We start from the raw sequence: 20,062 nt of genomic DNA on the forward strand, positions 1-20,062 counted from the left end.
GGCTGTGAGAGGAGAATCTGAGGGCCAGGGACTGTGAGGGGGGCTCTGTGAGAGGGGAGCCTGAGTGCCAGGAAAGGTGAGAAGAGGTTCTGAGGGCGAGGGGCTATGAAAGGGAGCTCTGAGCTCCAGGGTTTGTGAGAGGGGAGTCTGAGGGCCAGGGGATGTGAGAGGCGGTCTGAGGGCCATGGGATGTGAGAGGCGGTCTGAGGGCCATGGGATGTGAGAGGCGGTCTGAGGGCCATGGGATGTGAGAGGCGGTCTGAGGGCCATGGTCTGTGAGAGGCGGTCTAAGGGCCATGGTCTGTGAGAGGGGAGTCTGAGGGCCAGGAACTGTGAGAGGGGAGTCTGAGGGCCAGGGGCTGTGAGAGGCGGTCTGAGGGCCATGGTCTGTGAAAGGGGAGTCTGAGGGCCATGGTCTGTGAGAGGGGAGTCTAAGGGCCAGGGGCTGTGAGAGGCGGTCTGAGGGCCAGGAGCTGTGAGAGGGGAGTCTGAGGGCCATGGTCTGTGAGAGGGGAGTCTGAGGGCCAGGAACTGTGAGAGGGGAGTCTGAGGGCCAGGAACTGTGAGAGGGGAGTCTGAGGGCCAGGGGCTGTGAGAGGGGAGTCTGAGGGCCATGAACTGAGATGGGGTCTGAGGGACAGGATCTGTGACAGGGGGCTCTGAGGGTCAAGGCTGTGAGAGGAGGTCTGAGGGCCAGGGGCTGTGAGAGGAGGTCTGAGGGCCAGGGGCTGTGAGAGGGGAGTCTGAGGGCCAGGAACTGTGAGAGGGGAGTCTGAGGGCCAGGAACTGTGAGAGGGGAGTCTGAGGGCCAGGAACTGTGAGAGGGGAGTCTGAGGGTCAGGGGCTGTGAGAGGCGGTCTGAGGGCCATGGTCTGTGAGAGGCGGTCTAAGGGCCATGGTCTGTGAGAGGGGAGTCTGAGGGCCAGGAACTGTGAGAGGGGAGTCTGAGGGCCAGGGGCTGTGAGAGGCGGTCTGAGGGCCATGGTCTGTGAAAGGGGAGTCTGAGGGCCATGGTCTGTGAGAGGGGAGTCTAAGGGCCAGGGGCTGTGAGAGGCGGTCTGAGGGCCAGGAGCTGTGAGAGGGGAGTCTGAGGGCCATGGTCTGTGAGAGGGGAGTCTGAGGGCCATGAACTGAGATGGGGTCTGAGGGACAGGATCTGTGACAGGGGGCTCTGAGGGTCAAGGCTGTGAGAGGAGGTCTGAGGGCCAGGGGCTGTGAGAGGAGGTCTGAGGGCCAGGGGCTGTGAGAGGGGAGTCTGAGGGCCAGGGTTTGTGAGAGGTGGTCTGAGGGCCAGGGGCTGTGAGAGGGGAGTCTGAGGGCGAGGGGCTGTGAGAGGTGGTCTGAGGGCCAGGGGCTGTGAGAGGTGGTCTGAGGGCCAGGGGCTTTGAGAGGCGGTCTGAGGGCCAGGGGCTGTGAGAGGCGGTCTGAGGGCCATGAACTGAGATGGGGTCTGAGGGACAGGATCTGTGACAGGGGGCTCTGAGGGTCAAGGCTGTGAGAGGAGGTCTGAGGGCCAGGGGCTGTGAGAGGAGGTCTGAGGGCCAGGGGCTGTGAGAGGGGAGTCTGAGGGCCAGGGTTTGTGAGAGGTGGTCTGAGGGCCAGGGGCTGTGAGAGGGGAGTCTGAGGGCGAGGGGCTGTGAGAGGTGGTCTGAGGGCCAGGGGCTGTGAGAGGCGGTCTGAGGGCCAGGGGCTGTGAGAGGCGGTCTGAGGGCCATGAACTGAGATGGGGTCTGAGGGACAGGATCTGTGACAGGGGGCTCTGAGGGTCAAGGCTGTGAGAGGAGGTCTAAGGGCCACGATGTGTGAGAGGGGAGTCTGAGGGCCATGAACTGTGAGAGGCGGTCTGAGGGCCAGGAACTGTGAGAGGGGGTTCAGAGGGTCAGGGTCTGTGAGAGGGGAATCTGAGGGTCAGGGTCTGTGAGAGGTGGTCTGAGGGCCAGGGGCTGTGAGAGGGGAGTCTGAGGGCCAGGGGCTGTGAGAGGGGGGGTCTGAGGGCCAGGGGCTGTGAGAGGGGAGTCTGAGGGCCATGGTCTGTGAGAGGCGGTCTGAAGGCCATGAACTGAGATGGGGTCTGAGGGCCAGGAACTGTGACAGGGAGCTCTGAGGTTCAAGGCTGTGAGAGGAGGTCTAAGGGCCACGATCTGTGAGAGGGGAGTCTGAGGGCCATGAACTGTGTGAGGGGAGTCTGAAGGCCATGGTCTGTGAGAGGGGAGTCTGAGAGCCATGGTCTGTGAGAGGTGGTCTGAGGGCCAGGAACTGTGAGAGGGGGTTCAGAGGGTCAGGGTATGTGCGAGGGGAGTCTGAGGGCCATGGTCTGTGAGAGGCGGTCTGAGGGCCATGAACTGTGAGAGGGGAGTCTGAGGTCCAGGAACTGTGAGAGGGGAGTCTGAGGTCGTGAGAGGGGAGTCTGAGGTCCAGGAACTGTGAGAGGGGAGTCTGAGGGCCATGAACTGTGAGAGGGGAGTCTGAGGTCCAGGAACTGTGAGAGGGGAGTCTGAGGTCCAGGAACTGTGAGAGGGGAGTCTGAGGTCCAGGAACTGTGAGAGGGGAGTCTGAGGGCCATGAACTGTGAGAGGGGAGTCTGAGGTCCAGGAACTGTGAGAGGGGAGTCTGAGGTCCAGGAACTGTGAGAGGGGAGTCTGAGGGCCATGAACTGTGAGAGGGGAGTCTGAGGTCCAGGAACTGTGAGAGGGGAGTCTGAGGTCCAGGAACTGTGAGAGGGGAGTCTGAGGGCCATGGTCTGTGAGAGGCGGTTTGAGGGCCATGAACTGTGAGAGGGGGCTCAGAGGGTCAGGGTGGACTATTCCAAACATTCTAAACTGGATCAAGCCACCCTTCTCATATCAGGAATTACCACTGAAACACATATCAGGGAATACCCAATGCATTCCTATGAGAGGACAGCCTCACGACGGTGAGAAACCAAATCGGCTGTTTGTTACTACCAGGACATTGTAAACCAAGGAGAGGAGCTCTTGTGATCCAGAAGGGTCAGAGCACCAGTTACAGTAGTAGTAAAAATATTTTACCCTCTGGACTAAAGGTAGAATCAATTATTCATCTCTCATACTCAACTTGCATACTCTGGAACAACTCCAAAAATGGGTATTGAATGTGGATTATACAAAAGTTTATTCGTAAAACTTCAAAGATTAAAGCACAAGTTATTTTTCCATACAACAGACACATTTTAAAAAAACAGACATCATAAAATGTCTACACATGATAGAAAATGTTAAACCGCTAAAATGTTATATTCGTCAAGAAGGAAAATTGTTGCCAGGGTAAAATATTTTTACTACTACCAGGACATGCCACACAGTTAAGGCACATGTCCTGCCTTTTACCTACACCGCACCCTGCCCATAGGGCTAGCTAGGGCCTACCTTAGGGGTGACTGATCTGTAGTAAAAGGGGAGTCATAGACGTGGCAACCACTTTGTGTGCCACGTCACAGCGGCAGTAAAACCGCCTGTGCAGTGGCAGAGGCCTGAGACAGGTTTGAAAGGCTACTTTGGTGGGTGGCGCAAGCCGCGCTGCAAGCCCACCAGTGGCATTTAATTTACTGGCCTTTGGTATGTGTATGAGATACCACTTTACAAGGGATGGATAGGTAAATGAAATACGTCAAACAGGTGTAGACCAATCTTACCATGTTTACCATAGAGAGCGCGTGCACTTTAAGACTGAACAGCAGTGATAAAGTGCCCAGAGTCCTAAAACCACCAACGCCAGGTCAGAAAAAATGCAGTAGGGAGGCAAAGAGTTCTGGGATGACCCTGCAAAAAGGGCCAAGTCTAACAGCCAGGAATTGTGAGAGGGGGCTCTGAGTGCCAGGGACTGTGAGAGGGGGCTCTGAGGGTCAGGGTCTGTGAGGGCGGTCTGAGATTCAGGGGCTGTGAGAGGTTAGTCTGTGGGCTAGGGTCTGTAAGCGGAGAGTCTGAGCACCAGGAACTGTGAGATTAGAGACTGAAGGTCTGGGACTGTGAGAGTTGTGCTGAGGGCCAGGTGCTGTGAGGGCGGTCTGAGGGCAGGGTCTGTGGGGAGGGTCTGAGGGTGGGGGGAAGAGAGGTATACTGAACAAGGGACTGGATGCAAATGTAGGAAAGAGCCAGCTCTAATTGTAAACAACAGAAGAGGCTGGGAGCAGCAGTCTATAATGAAGGCCATTGTGGCAATCACACAACACCTGTCAAAATGAAACACCTCTGCCAGCTGCAGAAGGAGGAGAGGACACAGACAGCCACAAATCACTCCATATATATGTATGAAATGTTCCCTAATAGACCTGATTCATCGCAGAGCGTTTCACGAATACTAATGCGCAATAAGTAACCGGAGACGAGGCGGGTGTGCCCCCCAGCCCCTCCGCCTGCTCTTTGCCCACAGACCACAGCCAGTCTCCAGCCTTTCCTGTGCCTGATCAGGCCGGGGTCAGTCTGTTTCCAGCACCCTGGACAGGGACAGACTCGGAACCAAAACCAGCCCTGGCAAAGTGGGCGGCCGCCCTCTCCCCGAGGATTGGAGTTGCGGCCGAGCTGTTTGCCAGGGCCGATTTTGTTATAGGGGCCGATATTGCAGCTATGCTGCAAAAACGGCCCTGTAACAGAAACAGCCCTCCAGGGGTCCAAAACCGGCCCCCACTGTGGTGGTGCCCGGTGCCCGGTACGGCCAGTCCAGCCTTGACCTGGAGTGACATCCTTGCAGCCGTGGCAAAAAACACCACAGTGTGGCTTACAGCCCCTTCCGGCTCATTGGGGTAGTACTTGTCCGTCAAAATAAATAAAAACACAAGGGAGTGCTAGATATGTGTATTTTTATTTATTTATTCAATGCAGTTTTATATGGCGCAGGCTTTACCCAAAGGTGTCAGAGCGCTTCACAATAGAACCAAGACCGTTACATGAGGAAATTTACATACTTACACGTTACAAATACAAACGGGATAGATGAAAAAGTAAAATAAAACAATAGATGGCAGTCACCTGTTAAAAAGTCAGCCCCTATCGCACCCGATGCCCAGGCTGCTGGTGCAGGGCGACTCTTCGTTCTCACCTTGAATAATTACCAAATAAGGAGACGGGCACTGGAAGTAGGAAAACAAGAACAGAGTTTATTACTCATGAGGAGAGCATGTCCTTTGGGACACTCGCATGGTGTCTTCGGGAGGTGCTCTAACAAGTTTCTCTGAGGCTTCGTCTTTTATACACAGGTTTATGGCACACAGGCATCCTTTATTACAATCAACACATTGTATAGTATGGAGGTATTCCAACACGTGGCTACAGTAGGGCCCTTATTCTCCATGCAAATAGGAGGGGCTATCATGCGGCTGAGTGTTCTGCTGATTCCATTGGAATGTGTGCTCCTGATCGAGTCTCAGGGGGTGGGGTGGCCATGATCAATAGTAGCTTTTTCCAAGAGAGACGAGTGCATAAAGTAGTGGGCAATAAACCGTATCCTCGGGCTAAGGGATGACCAGCGGTCCGTGCAAACATTCAGGCTCGGAGGAAGAGGTCATCAAAGGAGGGGTATTCACGGAGGGACAGGAGGTGTTGGTCAGGCGCGGGGTGCGATTCTTAGGGACAGAGTCATGCGGGAGGGTCGGGCTCGTGACTCGCGCATGTGGGAGAGGGGGGCAGTCAGGGTGCATGGGGGAATGCTTGCAGGGTCAGGGAAGTGCGCTGATGAGCGATCGTGAACAGGGAGACCATGGTACCTAAAATGGCTGTCATGTACATGTGTGCATGGATCTATGCTGGCGGAATAACACACTCAGTGTTTTCGCGATATCCGTTCTGCTTACAACAGGGGTGCTATGAACACAAATGAACGCCGCTTATGTACATACACATTGCTATTTTTAACAGTCGCCGCTTTTTACATAAGCAAGTTCAATTTCTACCTAGTCGATGTGATTGGCGGAATGCAATACATGTTAATTTACACCTGTCGGGTTCTTCATACAAGCCTAGAGATCGGCATAATGTTTAGTCGGTGTAGAACCAAGAAAAATGTTCCGATACATGAAAATCAGCTTCACATTTTCTCTCTAGTGACATCAACATACAGGAAGAACGCTCTGATACCTTCCGACTTGTCAGTACTATAGGGGGTTTTGGAAAACTAACCACATGAGTGACCGACGAAACATTTCTTAAAAGGCAATACAAAATGGTTGAGGGAGGTATTCAATTTGATACAAGTAATTTAGTCAAGGGGCGAATCGAAAGTTCTGGAAAGGGGGGAGGGTCTTTGTCGCAATGTCTTTTAACATAGTCCGTCTTCTTTTGTTGGCGCTGCTGAGCACCGGCGGTGGAGCTATAGGTCCAGCTCGGATTCGTCCTTACACGTTGCAGGGTGCGATCAGTCCTCTGCTGTTAGATCACAGTCCTGTTTCCTAACTTATTGTCTTAGGGGTACCTTATGCTGGGCACCTGCGTGTCTTTCCTTTTCCGTGACAAAATCCCAGTCCATAGTCAAATTTTATATGAAAGAGTTTGTTGAACAATCGAGGGAGGAGAGGGCGGAGTGGGGCCAGATCTTCGAACACACCAAGGGACCAAGGGAGCAAAGGACAATGAGCAGGCAGGCCCATCAGTCGGAAAAAGGGACGGGGACTTCAGGCACGAGTGGGTCAGCAAGTCGAGGGCTTCAAGGCAGCCCCTTATTCCTTCATCAGCTGAACTTGAAAGTTGTGCCTCGTCCCGCGTCTCGTTGCTCTGCGGCTCCACCTTTGGTCGTCACACGTGCTCCATGATCTGTGGCCAGGCTGTGCGTCACGTCCAGCTCCTCTCCTTTGGCGATTGTATCTTTGAATGGGTGAAAAACAAGTTGTTAGACAAACTGGTCGGGAGAACAGATATACATCTCAATTCCTTCCCTATTCCTGAGTAGGTGGGGGATAGGTTCATCGGTCACAGTCAGAGGTCGTTATTTATGGAGTCTGTAGAAGGGCATTGCATATTGAATTCATAGACTTGTTTGGCGTTCATTCGCGATATATGATAAGAGAAATTGAACTTTTGTACACAATGTATTACGTTACAAAAAATCGAGTCCTTATGGAGAGACTCGTTCTTCCCTTTAACCCAAGTATCGACAATATCACATCTCCTTTCGGGGTCGGCTAATTCTTGCAAGCAGGGGCATTATCATAGGGTTGATCGGGGGCGAGTGGATGCTTTTGGACAGAGAGCTAGGGTCGATCGGGGGAAGTGGGGTACTCTGGACATCCGCACTTAGGTGCAAGGGGGTGGGGCAATCGGGACATTGGGGATCGCATTTTCTAACGAACTGAGAAACAGAAGACCATTGACGTTATAGTTCCCCTATAAAAGGCCAGATTAGGGGACATCCGTCGTCTTACCCGTCCTTTCCTTCATTACCAACTCGGGTTCTATTGTTTGTAGAAGGGAGAGGTAGTAATATGGTAAGTCTCAATCGTTTTGGGTTTGGTCAATTTTGCTGAACACCTTTGCGTTCGAGGAAACCCAATTATGTTTGTGTCGGAGGGACACAATACCATCATACAAGAAAAAGAGGAAACGGGGGGGCTTCTGGAGAGAGGGAGAGAGAGAGAGAGAGAGAGAGAGAGAGAGAGAGAGAGAGAGAGAGAGAGAGAGTCGTACTCTAAACGAACCATTCGGTACTCGTATGCCGTGAGGAGAGAGAGACGTGTACAATAATGGTCCATTCAGTGCGCACACAACTTAGAACAGCAGGGGTTAAGTAATGCGTAAACACAAGCGGAGGGACGACGTAGATCCATACATCACGTACACACAAACTCAGACGGGGGAGACAGTACAGGTATTACATAAAAAGATCCAAGACAAAACATAAAACAGTTATTGGCCACAATTATCCTTTTCTGTGAGCTGAGCATCTTTATCATCCTAAGTTCTTTTTACCTTTTTCTTATCTTTTATTCGTTGGCTGCCTCTTGCTGGTGACTTTGATTGTACACACTTACGCCTTTGGCAACTGGTCATGGACTAACCTGGTCGGGCTAATGCTCACGGAGGTTTATTCGAGTCATTTTTAGCAAGTGCGTTTCCAGGCTGAGACAACAGTTGGTGTCAATTGGAGAGCAATGGGGCAGCTTTTAGTTATATGCCTATGAGGATGCGGAAAAGGAGGTAGTAGGTTTTCAAATATTGGCAATATCCCTAGTCCTCTCGGCGGAGGATACTTGTGTAACCCCTACCTCGAAATACCCTAAACCTTTCCCTACTTAGTCAAACGTAAGAACGCTTAATCATGTGTGTACATTATTCTTCTTTACTTTATTCGGGGTTTGTCATGGTTAGGTACTATAATCAGACCCCTTTTTCCGTCTCTTCGTCTGTTGGATCGCCGTTTTCGTCGGCATTCCGAGGTGACCTGCAGAGAGAGAGAGAGAAGGAGGGAAGGGAGAGCAAGCTATATTGATACGCACTCGCGCGCATAAACCCAGAAAGGTTTTTACTTACTGCGTACTCGGCCTATTTCCACAGGATGCAGTCACTGCCAACTGGGGCGTTTAAGCCCAGGTGGACCGTTAGTGTGATTTTTCTTATACAGGTAGCATATAAAGTGTGGGCTAAATACCTGGATCTCCAGCGGTTGCCTTTGGCTGTATAAAAAGGAAAAATACACAACTAAAATTCGACCCTTCATATTTGTAATATTTCTACGCGTTATACCTTTTTTAGCCCTTTATCTAATCGAGCTTAGTCATTCCACCTACATTTCAGTTATATCGAAAAATAGGGATTATTCATTTCAAGACTTTATCAATTTACACGGACAACTATAGTTGCTTTCTCAAAAAATCTTTAATAAGAATGTCGATGTATAAATACGGGCCTACAACCCCGTGGACCGGCCACGGAGCAGGCTGGAGCGGAGTCGGTGGTCGTTTTGTCCGAATGTTCAATCAATACCCATTTGATGTCAATTCGCCGTCTGAACACATAATCAGTACCCATCCAATATCACTTCATTGTCCGAACCTATAACCAGTACCCATCCCATATCAATTCATTTCCCGAACTGACAGTATACATCCTGAATCCATTAATTGTCCGAACATATAATCTGTACACATCCTATATCAATTCACGTGGTTAAAAAAAAAAACCTTCATACATATCTCATGACACCAGGGCCGAACAATCGGGGTACAACAAGGAGTTGAAAGTTTCATTTGCATCGGCGCCATTTTTTAGTGCAGTCGGGCAGATTCAGGCATAGTCTAAATCTCTACTAAGTCATGGTTGGCCCAGAGCTTCCTTTGGCAGTCCAAAGTTCCGTTAAAGGGAAAAAGAAGGGATCGGTGGTTTGAACCATCAGTCAAAAAGAGGGGGGAGGGAGGCAACAATGTTCCTACCGGGTCATACTGTGCTTCCACCGGAACTGATCCGAACTGTGGTCTATAGGACTCTAGTCATTCAAACTGAGACTGGCGCCAGCATGGGAGCGCCGACGTCCTGCGGCTACGTTTCCATCGTTCCGTGGGCAATCATGGCAGTCACTCCCCATCGGGGGTATTTGCGGGAGTCGGGGACTCCCGTGGCTCCTCTAGAATCTTCAAGGTTCTGGAGAACTATGACGGTGGAGTCAACAAGTGACCGGGCCATTCCTTCATGCTGGGCCCGCTCTTGCCAGGTCGATCGCCATTTTGAGAGTTCGGCAGCTACCGGCGATCGCTGGGTCAAATGAGCGGACGGGCTCCCACCTGCCGGGCGAGGCGTTGCAGCATTGCCGCAGTGGAAGAACCCTTTTCCGGGCGCCTGGAGCGCTGAGGGTGCCGTTGGGAAGCCTCCACCTGGGGAGGCGGGAGAGGCCTGTTCGCACCGTCTCTCACTCCCAGTGCACCCCACGGCGTCTCGTTTGACATTTGTTATGGCCGGACCAGGCGATGAGGACGGGGGGGTCGGAGGCATGTGCAAGACATCCCCCCCCAGAGTTGTCGCAGCAATTATTGAAGAAAGAAGAAATGTCTGGGGTGTTGTCGCTGCCATTACGAAGGAGAAAAGAAACAATGTCCCGTCCGTCTTTGGGCCGGGCCTCCGGTGGATGTCGGCCGGACGCCCCTTGCTCTGGCCCCATGAACGGGCTCCTTGGCTCATCGGCTGCAGCCGGATCTCGTCGGCCCCTGCCCCCGGTCGTTGGTGGCCGGGCCGGGAGAGAATGTGGCGGGACTACCTGCAACTCTCACGGGCCACCGCGGCCGGACTGGGAGAGAGAGGGGAGGGTCGAGGACATAGACATTCCCCCCCCCTGCAACTCTCCGGCATTGTCAAGGCAATCCCCTGACCGGATCCCGCTGGCCTCGGCCTCTCCTCCGGCTACACCCTACGTTACGATCTCCTGGCCGACTGTTGGCAGCAGGACCCGCCTTATATGGGTTGTTTCCGGCTGGGCGTGGCCGCAACCCTGCTCCACTTTGGAAGTTTCTAGAGTGGGGGCGGATGTTCTGCTGACTTGCATTTTCCCCAGTTTATCGTTCTTATTGTTTTCAGGTTTCTTATTACGGGTTACTAAATAGGTTTTACCATTAAGTATTGTTATCGTTTTCCTTGTTCGTTATTTAATAAAAAGTTCGTTTTTCATCAGTGGCCTACTGAATTCGTTTTCCTATTCCCTTCTTTCCAGGTTGTTTCATGCTAAAGTTTTTCTGTTAACAGGTTACAGTGATCACTTCGTTATTATTGTATATGTCCTTTTTACTAGGGGTGTTCTCTGGTCAGGCCAGGTGACCTACCTCCAGTAAATGGTCCGGGTGAGACTGGCGTATCAGTCAGTGGGGAGTAGATAGGTATGACAGATTACAACGGGGGACAAAGGTCCGCATTATCTACCCTTCACTACTTGCAAAGACTAGAGTATGGTGACTCCTGTGCTTGTTTGCAAAAATAGAGAATACCTCCAAAAAGAACCAATTCCAAACAGTCAATGTTTGGACATACAATCAATCAATGAGGAACGAAATAGGTACGACGTGTTAAAGGTTTGCGTTACCTACCCTTCACTGTCGGCAAAGGGAGAGAGAATATTCCTATTCTTCCCCGTTTGTAGGCAGAGAAGATCCTTAAGAGAACCAACTTCGAACAATTTAATGCTCGATTCAATCAATCAATCAATGGGGAGGAAAAAATAGGCACGACGTGTTAAAGTTTTGCGTTGCCTACCCTTCACTATCTGCAAAGATTAAACAGAGTATGGCGACTCTGTGTTTGTTTGCAAATAGAGAATCTCCCAGAAGCAATCAATAGGCAATACTAGTATTTTCAAACAATCAATCAATTTCGCAATTTGTCGTGTGTCACGACCTTACCCGGACCGGACCATGTGGACAGTTCTTCGCCTTCCTTTTTCCAGCGCCCGATCGTTCTCTTTCTCCATGTTTTTACCGCAGCATTCCTGTGGGATTCCAGTCAGGACAATAGGTCACTTGAGAGAGGTCCGTTCGGAATCGGTGAAGCTCATTCAATCGGCAGCCGGACGAGGGCCCTCTCAAGGCAGGTATACTCCAATCATTTAGATGTTCACCCCATCGTCTGGACCTCTCTTACCGGACCTTATGTCGCTGACGGGCCCCGCGTTTTGGGCGCCAATTGTTAAAAACTCAGCCCCTATCGCACCCGATGCCCAGGCTGCTGGTGCAGGGCGACTCTTCGTTCTCACCTTGAATAATTACCAAATAAGGAGACGGGCACTGGAAGTAGGAAAACAAGAACAGAGTTTATTACTCATGAGGAGAGCATGTCCTTTGGGACACTCGCATGGTGTCTTCGGGAGGTGCTCTAACAAGTTTCTCTGAGGCTTCGTCTTTTATACACAGGTTTATGGCACACAGGCATCCTTTATTACAATCAACACATTGTATAGTATGGAGGTATTCCAACACGTGGCTACAGTAGGGCCCTTATTCTCCATGCAAATAGGAGGGGCTATCATGCGGCTGAGTGTTCTGCTGATTCCATTGGAATGTGTGTGCCTGATCGAGTCTCAGGGGGTGGGGTGGCCATAATCAATAGTAGCTTTTTCCAAGAGAGACGAGTGCATAAAGTAGTGGGCAATAAACCGTATCCTCGGGCTAAGGGATGACCAGCGGTCCGTGCAAACATTCAGGCTCGGAGGAAGAGGTCATCAAAGGAGGGGTATTCACGGAGGGACAGGAGGTGTTGGTCAGGCGCTGGGTGCGATTCTTAGGGACAGAGTCATGCGGGAGGGGCGGGCTCGTGACTCGCGCATGTGGGAGAGGGGGGCAGTCAGGGTGCATGGGGGAATGCTTGCAGGGTCAGGGAAGTGCGCTGATGAGCGATCGTGAACAGGGAGACCATGGTACCTAAAATGGCTGTCATGTACATGTGTGCATGGATCTATGCTGGCGGAATAACACACTCAGTGTTTTCGCGATATCCGTTCTGCTTACAACAGGGGTGCTATGAACACAAATGAACGCCGCTTATGTGCATACACATTGCTATTTTTAACACACCCAAAAATCAAAAACGCAATAGGATTCGGATCGTACAGGCATAGATTACATATTTACAACATTGGAAGAACTTCCTTGAGGGGCATAGAAAGGGATGCATTAATTCTGGAAGTGTCTTTTGGAAGAGAAGAGATTTGAGGTCAGCTTTGAAGGTCCGGGTAGTGGTGGTGGTAGGGAGAGGTGGAGGAAGCGAGCTCTAGACTCTGACCGCATTACCTGAGAAGGATTGAGCCATCGATCTTTCGCTTTTGAAGGTGGGGGGCTCAAGCAGTAATTCTTCCGCATTACCTGAAGGTCTCGAGCCACCTGAGATTTTAAGTTTATGTGCCAGGTGAGGAGAGGAGGAAGTGTGATGAATCTTAGGTGAAGAAATTCATTGCAGTCAAAGTGTACCTGAGCCACCCCTCAGACTGACGAATACAACACACATGCACGACACATGTTTCCAGAAGGAGCAAGGAAAGGGGGTGCCTTCTTCTGTTTGTTCCTTCTAATTCCTGGCTCACTGTTGGACCCAGATCTTGGCAGTGATGTAACAGCAGGTTTTACTGTTTCTCTCTCAATGGTACTCCTTATGTTGGCCTCAGAAGGATGAAAGGCTTAGAACACCAGTAGGATTCAAAACCTTCAGGTTAGAAGCACATCTGCATGACGTCTCTGAGTGCGTCATCACTTGTAACGAAAGGCGTGTTTGAGTCTGCCTTCTTTGTGACCAGCATGCATCATGCCTGATCTCTTTTACACATCTGGGAGCCATGTCTGGCTCAAGAGTGAGTCCGACTATCTCTCCCTTCAATGTGACTCACCTCAACTCTAATGCAGACTGACAAAGGTTGGGGTACCATCAATTTCACACATACCAACCCCATCTTCAACAGCTTGCAGGTCCCCTTCAGTGAAGGATATATATGTCAAACCTTTCAAAGACCAGAGATATATGTTAAGCTTTAGGCAGGCTCAGGCGAGTTTGATCCCGGTCAGGTTTCTCGGATGTTTGAATTTGGGGAGTCAGCATTCGCACTTGATCCAGCCGTCCTTGGCGGAGATGCAACACCCTTCAAGTTAGAGCGGACCCCATGCACCCTAAGACTGGTCCAGCCATGATAGGAAACCACCAGCCTTCTCCAGAGGGGTTTTTCATGGTGGTCCACCCACGCCTTGGATTGCTTGTGCTTGGAATGTGTGCTCGTATCGGGTTATTGATACAGGCACCCTCAATGCTATCTACTTGTGGTACGGTGAAGCCTAAGGCCCTGATTCACAAAGGTAAAAGTTAGACTTTTAGTCCAAGTTTAGTCCAAAAGTCTAAGGGGCATACGTAGAATCGCAAAACAAAATGTAGGTAGGATTAGCAAATTTTATTGTGAATCCCACTTATTCCTTATTTGCGAATCACAAATTGCGATTCGCAAATAAGGAATACCTTCTCATTCCTTCCTATGGGCTAGAAGGCCCTTAGGAATGAGTGGGAAGACATGCTCAATTTGCGATTCTTAATTAGGAAATTGCAAATTGAGAATGCAACTTCAGGGTTGTAAGTGTGTCAATAGACACCCCTTTTACACCCCTGAAATTCACATGTGTGCACATGTGGCCCACATACATGCCCTAAGGGCATGTATGTGACCCACATGACACTTTGAAAAACTGCAAAAAAGTGAATTTTTCAAAGAATATGCAAAATACCACCAACCTGAAGTTGGTGGTATTTTGCGATTCCTTAAGCCAAAAGTCGCACTACTTGGGTGCTTCCTACATTGCATTTAAGGAATCGCAATTTGCGATTCCTTAAATGTAATAGCAAATGAAGGAATTGCAAATTTTGTGATTCCTTATTTTGCATGTGGGTTTTTGTGTGCTACATAGCACACAGCCCTAATTGCGATCTCAAATGCTGAAATTCTGTGAATTTCAGCATTTGCGAGTGCAATTAGGCTTCCTACATATGGCCCTAACTTTACTAATTTTGGGTATTCACAAAGGTAAGTTATGAGTAGTATCTTTACGTTCACACTTAGGGCGGAATCTAAGCATTTGGGGCGGAGATTTACCCCGAGTGCGGAGATTCCACCCCGAGTGAGAAAACTCCACCCCAAGTGCAGACGTAAAGTTACTACTCATTACTTACCTTTGTGAATACTGAAGTCGTAAACTTAGACTTTTGGTCTAAGTTTACCTTTGTGGATCAGGCCCTGAGTGTATGGGGCAGCTTGGAGGCAGAGCCACCTTGGACTTTTACACATGGTATCTATGGGCAAGAGAAGTTGGGAAGTATTTCATGGCAGGCACGAAGGAAAAGAATAAGTGTTTCTCCTTAGCTGCCCTCACACAGCCCCATCGAAACGAAGAGTGTTTACCTCTGGAACACACCACTAGCGTGCCAAAACTCTCCGCCATCTTCCTTCTTTTCTTGCTGCCACTCACAAAACAGGGTGAATGTTGGACAAATCCAGATGGAAAGAGGGGAGTATTTTTCGTATTGATTCAGGTACAAATGAAGGGTTCATTAGTAGACATGGGACCGCTGGAGCAGTTTCCTTTCTTTTGGTCTGAGTGTGTGGATTTAATAGTGGGTCAAACTGAAGAGAGCACGAGAAGTGGGAGGGGAAACTAGTCAGCAATGGCATGTTCTTTCAAGAGATGGGTGGTGACGGGGACAGGGTGATTGCTCCAGGAAAGGAGTAGTTATGTGCCAGGATCTCTGTGGTGATGAACAGTAGGACACACCATCAAAGGTGCTAGAAGGGGGGATGTATGACGGTTCCACGCATGCTTTTACAACGCATGCCATTACGACGCAGGTTTTACAACGCAAGTCGTTACAACGACTTGCGTTGGGGGGCGCTGGATAGTGAATAGTTTAATTTACTATTTCAACTCCAGTCCCCGTGGATAGTAGGGAAGGTGTTGGATAGTAATTCAACTATTCCCTATCCTAGAGCGCCCCCCAGCGCAATGCGTTGTAATAACTTGCGTTGTAAAAGTTGCGTCGGTAATGGTAGTGCGTTGTGAAAGTTGCGTTGTAAAGGATGTTCTCCAGAAGGGGGGGGCTACAGCTGAACAAAAGCCATCCACACTTGAGAGAGTGGGGACACTGCCCTCCTTTTCATCTATACGAGATTCCCACTTCAAAGGACAACAGCTCTTGACAGTTTTGCGAAGTTGCAAGTCGGTCGTAGGTAAGAAATGCAGGTGACAAAATTGTCCGGGCCTAGAAGCAAGAGTTTTTTTTTTTCTCTGGTCAGTCATATCCAGTTTTCCTGCACCATCCAGAAGATGTTCGAGGTAGAGCTAGAAAACAAAGAGCCCAGTCATGGCCAGCTCTAGGGTGGTGCGATCGGTGCCACCACACCGGGTGCTGACTTGGGGGTGGGGGCACCATGTTTGCAAGTATATCATCGATTTAAGAGCACCTGCTGGGCTCCTGGTCTCCAACAATTTTCAGACATAAATAAAAATATCAAGATAACTCTGGTGATTAATGTTCTTCCTTGAGAGAGACAGAAGTTTTGTCTAGTGGAAGTTTTGACTCATCCTAAGGTAGCCCAAAGTGGTACTATGCCTCCTGTAAGGAAATAGGTCAGTGCGTTGCTGCCTTTGTCAGAGAGATCCTTTTATTACTTGCAGTTTATACGTTAAAAACCTAATATAGAACAGTGAGCCATTAACTGTCATCAAAGATCTGCAAGCAAGGTATATATTGGAGCTATATGTCTCCCCTGTCTTTGATTATTCTAATCTTGCAAAAAAGGTTAATTTGTGTAGAAATCAATTCTTATTATTAAAGAGAAACCCTAACAATGGTGTTACGTTTTAAATTCTGAGTTTGTGCTTTTCCATACCAAGGATTCTTAAACCATACTGCCTACCAGTATAGATGATAGGTGATTCCTACACCTTGCAGTCCTCTGTCCTATGTACCATTTCCTATACACTGATTAACACATCTATGATTGTCTCTGTGCAATGTGTGTGTGATGTAAAGTGCTCTGACATCTTACACTGGTATGAGTGGCGCTATAAAACTAAATAAATCTAAGAGACAGTGATTATGGAGACTTGAGGGGCACTGGTAAATTGTGGTAGTGAGGGAATCCGTGGTAGATGTTGTCACTGCGGGGCGCCAACAGACATTGTTGCACAGGACGCCACCAGTGCTAAAGCCGGCCCTGGGCCCAGTTTAACCCAAACATTCTGATTGATTTTGTAAGGAGGAGGAAAGCATTGATTGGTGCCCGCTGCATGTTTCGACCTATCAGGGAGTATTCAGCTGCCAATGACCGCCGAAAGGCAACAGCCCTTGCACAAGTTCTGTTCTTGCACAAGCACTTTGGGCCGGATGTAGGTAAATCGATTTTACCAATTCTAAAATACCGAATTTTACCGAATCGGTATTTTAGAATCGGAAAATGGGATGTAGGTAAAAAATCAGTAAAAAATACCGATTCGGTAAAATTCGGTATCAGACATTCGGAATTTACCGAATCGGTATTTACCGAATCTGTAAATACCGATTCGGTATTCCCCATTCATTCCTATGGGCTTTTGGCCCATAGAAATGAATAGGGAATACCGAATCGGTATTTACCGATTCGGTAAATACGGATTCGGTAAATTCCAAATCGGAAAGCTAACAAAAGTGAAACTCAAGTAGGCAGCCAATCAGGTGCCACCACCATCCCCCTCCCTACCAGGAAGTGGCTACGCAGGCAGCTGCAACTAATTAGAAGCTTCTGGAAAGGCAGTTGGAGCTGAGCAGAGTGCAGGAGCAACAGAAAGGGGTTGGAGCACTTTTAAAAGTGAAAAATGACAAGCAGCCAAGAAAAAGAGCAGCCTGAGAGGAGGAGGAAGCTGAATTTCAGCAGCATGGAGCTGCAGGTCCTTGTGGAGGAGGTGGTCAAGGTGCACCACAAATTGTTTGGCAGGCAGTCCCTCACTGTGGCTGAATCAGCCAAAAGAAAAATCTGCCTGAACATTGTGGAGAAAGTAAATGCCGTGGGGGTGACCACCAGGGACATAGATGACCTTAAAAAACGTTTTTATGACCTGAGGAGCCAAACCAAGAAGAAAATGGCAGAACAACATAAGCAAGCATCAAAAACAGGCGGAGGCAAGAACCCAGCACCCCCCCCTGACTGACCTGGAGGAGATGGTGGCCTCAACCCTAGAACCAGACAGCGTCTGCGGACTGGGAGAAGTAGACAGCTCGGCCAGAGCTGCAAGCAACAAAGGTAAGACAAATGCACTGCATTCCCCCCAATAGCAACACCCTTACCTGTACCCTTAGTGGGCAAGTGAACCCAAGTCCAGTACTGCTAGCAATAAACAGGGCAAATGCATGATGCGATATGTAGACACGAAATGTAAGGACATGTCATACAGCACACCAACCAATTAGTACATGTAATGACTGCATGCAGAACATGGCCAATGTGATAATTATTTAATTGTAGTGACTGTGAGACAGTAGCGCATAGCTAATGTACGCTCATATATCCACAGGTGAAACGTCTCGCAGGAGGCTGAAGGGACACCACCTGAGAGGGAGGAGAGCCAGGATGCAAGACAAAGTACCCCCAACATACCACAGGAGAAAGCTGCATCAAGTAGCCATCCACCTGCCCAACACACAGAAATGGCCCAAGAGTTGCAGGCGTCCCCTAGCAGATCACAGTCCCCTCTCCTGCTGTCATCACCAGAAATGCCAGCATCACAGCATGATGTGATACCCCCATCACAACCAGGCAGGAGGCATATCGTGGCTCCACTCCCCGATTTTGAGTCCGTAGCAGCTGACATGGAGGGTGACGAACAACAGAACTTGCCTGTAGCAGTGAGCTCTGCCACAACACACTCCAGTGCAGGGATGGGCCATAGTACTGCAAGACGCCGCAGAGTGCAAGAAAGGCCAGCAGATGCACCAGTTGAGGGTGGAAGTGTGTTCCTTGGCCTGGAGGTGAGCATGGTGCGGATACAAAGGATGCAGGGAAGAGCCATCCAGGCATGCCAACGACAGCTGAGGTCCCTGAATAGTAACATGGGAGAGATAGGAAAGGGCATCAGTGAGATGGTACAGGTCAACAAGGAGATGGTACAGGTCAACAAGGAGATGGTACAGGTCAACAAGGAGATGGCAGCAGGGATGCGAGGAATCAACAACTCGGTGCAGCTACTATGCACCAAAATAGACAATGATTTTGCTGCAAGGCACAGGGATAGGCGTCGTGCACATGTCCAAAGTACAGCCATCAACCGCCTGGCCACTGCCACATCCCTGTTATGCAGGAGAAGCTCCAACATGCAGGAGGCCATGACACAAAACACAGATGAGGTCACCAGGGGCATGGGCAGGATGACCAGTGCCCTTGAGGCGCTGTTGAATGCACAAACTGCACACACAGCTGCTCTGGATGTGCCTATAAGTGAGGAGAGCACGAACAGGAGCAGAATTGGAAGCACCCCTTTAACTGAAACCAGGAGGGGCAGGCGCCATGCTGAGGCCACAGGCCAGCAAGACAGTGAGCAGGTTGAACAATCTACTAGTGTTACTGGGAAGCGAGCAAGGAAATAACTTTCACAGTTCATGGTGAACTTGTCCAGAACTGTGAGCATTGCAGTTAAATGCTTTCTGTTGCACTTTTGTGCTTTAAAAAACCAACGTCATTACAAAATTAAACTAGTGTTCTAGCATTCTAAGCCTGTCTTTGTCTCCTTACTTACTTAAAAATAGTTGCGTGTGACCTCTTCCCGTCTGTGTCTGCCATCAGTTGATGTTGCTCCTCTAGATGTTTGTGGTTCAGGCACTGCTTCCTCGTCGTCATGGTCCTCATAATCTGAGATTTCCACTTCTGTGCCCTTCTTGACCGCCAGGTTGTGCAGCATTGCACAGGCTGCAATCATTTTGCAGCAGGTGATTGGCGTGTACTGCCGGGCCCCTCCACTCTTGTGTAGGCAACGAAACTTGCTCTTCCACATGCCTAAGGTGCGCTCCACAATGTTGCGGGTTGATTTGTGTGCCCGATTGTATCTCCTCTGGCTTGGTGTTGTGGGGTTGAGGTAGGGAGTGAGGATGAAGGCCCGGAGAGCATATGCACTGTCCCCTAATAGTAAGAAGAGTAAAATTAATCACATGCACACACACACATCCACCGGCAATACGTATCAAGGGACTTTCACACAGTCTCTTACCTAGCAAGTATCCTTCTCCAAATTCCCCTGCTGTCAGGCGTGCGTATATCCCACTGTTCTGGAAGATGTAGGAGTCGTGGGTACTCCCGGGGAATTTGGCTACTAGGTCAGTGATTATGTAATTGGCATCACAGATGACCTGTACATTTATGGTGTGGGTGGACTTCCTGTTCCGATAAATGTACTCTGTGCAGCAGGTGGGCAGATTGGTATGTGAGTACCATCAATGCAGCCAATTATGTTGGGGATATGTGCCATCTGATAAAATTCAGTTTTTGTCCTTAGCAGTTCTGCATGCCTTGCAGGGAACCTGATATAGTGCTGCATCCTCTGCAGCATGGCATCAAGAAATCTTTTAAAGAAGCGTGACAGACAACTCTGGGA

The 20,062-nt window shown here is 49.7% G+C and overlaps 1 protein-coding gene across 1 annotated transcript in view; it reads left to right on the plus strand.

Moving 5' to 3' along the window:
* Positions 1-20,062, plus strand: part of KLHDC8B (kelch domain containing 8B) — an 840,178-nt gene that overhangs the window by 70,312 nt on the left and 749,804 nt on the right. The gene's annotated exons all lie outside the window — the stretch shown is intronic.

The sequence above is a fragment of the Lissotriton helveticus genome, chromosome 9, assembly GCF_964261635.1.
Source record: "Lissotriton helveticus chromosome 9, aLisHel1.1, whole genome shotgun sequence".
Taxonomy (NCBI): Eukaryota; Metazoa; Chordata; class Amphibia; order Caudata; family Salamandridae; genus Lissotriton; species Lissotriton helveticus.